Source organism: Rattus rattus, chromosome 3 (assembly GCF_011064425.1).
Source record: "Rattus rattus isolate New Zealand chromosome 3, Rrattus_CSIRO_v1, whole genome shotgun sequence".
Classification (NCBI taxonomy): domain Eukaryota; kingdom Metazoa; phylum Chordata; class Mammalia; order Rodentia; family Muridae; genus Rattus; species Rattus rattus.
In genome coordinates, this window is record NC_046156.1 from 122,697,530 (window position 1) to 122,699,547 (window position 2,018).

Here is a 2,018-nt window from a genome sequence, read left to right on the forward strand (position 1 = left end):
AGGAAAACTGTAGCAGCATTAACTATACTGTGGGCCACCGTGGGCACTACCATATGGTACAAGCCTTGCCATATGGCTCATTGGCCGAGAAGGCAGAGTTGACGGCTCTCAATCAAGCCTTATGTTAGGGAAAGGACAGATAGATAAACTTATACAGCCTGTAGGTATACTTTTGCTACCCTTCATGCTCATGACATTTTTATAAAGATAGAGACCTATTGATTGCTGTAAAGTATGTTAGAAACAGAAAAAAAATTCTTACTCTCCTTACAGTGGTCTCCTTCCTCAAGGAGTTCTAGTCAAGGGACATCACATAGCAACACATCTGAAGGCAAGGAAATTGGAGGGAAGATCAGGCAGCCTGAAAGTCAGCAGTGATGCTTGTTGAACCCCTTCTGTCTTGCCCATTGCTTTTCCTGATACACACAGTTCCTTCCCCAACCCACCTATTCCCAGAAAGATGAGAATAAGGCCAGCTCCCAGGATCCAACTCAAGAATTATCCTCAAGAATTGGATGCCTTTTGGTGTGCCAACTGCTCCAGACTACCCATCTGGATGGCATCAGGTTAACTGAGTTACTATATTCTAGGTGCCAGATTCTGCATCTCTGAGAGGTGGCAGGCTGCCTCTAAATGTCTCTCTTGCATACAAGTCAACTCAAGGCAAGCGGTACAATGAGTCCCCACCATTCCTGTGAGGGGACTAGCCGATGTTGAGAAACAAAGAAGTCAATTTCATAGAGATGAGGCCCCCTCACATTGGGTATAATTATCTGTTAGTGTTTGTGGACGTCTTCTCAGGATTGGTGGAAGTTGTTGTTATCCAGAGGGAGACTGCTGTGGCAGTGGTTAAGAGACAGGTTATTCTTAGGTGCAGGCTGCTATTGGATCAGATAATGAACCTGCCTTCATTTTGTCCACAGCTCAAATGGTCAGTAAGGCCTTAATTACAATCTGGACGCTCCACTGCACCTATGAACCTCAGAGTTCTAGAAAGGTTGAACACGTGAACTGGACTATTAAGTCCACCCTCTCTAAATTAATTTTGAAAACCAGTGAAAATTGCTTCAAGCTTTTACCCCTGGCCCTTCTTAAAACAAGACTTACCTTTTATAAGGTTCACCCCTTTGAGATTATGTTTGGAGGGTATCTTAGTCACCATTGTATAACTGTGAAAGAGATACCATGACCAAGGTGTCTTTTCTTATGAAAGAAAGCATTTAAATGGGGGCTTGGTTACAGCCTCAGAGGTTTAGTCCATTATCATGGACTTGGAGCAGTAGCTAAAAGTTACATCCTGATCCATAATGATCCATAAGGAGAGAGAGAGGGAGAGAGAGAGAGAGAGAGAGAGAGAGAGAGAGAGAGAGAGAGAGAGAAAAAGAGAGAGACTGACTGGGTATGGCATGGACTCTTTAGCCCCCAAAGCTCACCCCTGGTGTTACATTTACTTTAACATAGCCATACCTCCTAATCCTATTAAATGGTGCCCCTGGTGAACAAGCACTCAAATATCTGAAACAATGGAGGCCATTCTTATTAAAACCACCACAGAAGGCTGATTGTCTTGTTGCCCAGTTTAAAAGATCATCTTTCTCCTGACAATGGGCAAAGAGTCACCTTGGTGGTGGTGGTGTTCTTATATCAGTCGGGGCAGAGCAGATGGTTGTCTTTTGTTTATCCTAGCTTGGTGCCTGGCTTGGTGGCCAAAGCTATTTTATGCATAGGACTCATAAAATCAAATCAAACCCAGGCAGTGCAGTGTGGGAGGAAGAAGACAACTATGCCACCCACTGACCTGCCCTCCAGTCTCTGGCACAGGTGGGCTGTAGATACCTGCTTGTCACCATGCTATGCTGTCCAATGATGCTAGGAGTCCGGTGGCAGGGACTGCTGCCTTTGACCCTAGTCAGATGAGAAATGGGCCTGTAGTAGATAAGCCATCAGATGGAGGTAGACATTAGACACTTTCAGTTCTCCCTTGATTCACACCATGCCTAGGGTCTCTGGTAGAAGTA

At 44.9% G+C, this 2,018-nt stretch overlaps 1 non-coding gene across 1 annotated transcript; it reads left to right on the top strand.

The window, feature by feature from the left end:
• The first annotated feature begins 1,593 nt into the window (after positions 1–1,593).
• LOC116897520 lies at positions 1,594–1,736 on the top strand. The gene has a single exon (XR_004387536.1). It is a non-coding gene; the product is annotated as a small nucleolar RNA SNORA48 (small nucleolar RNA).
• The last annotated feature ends 282 nt before the right edge of the window (positions 1,737–2,018 follow it).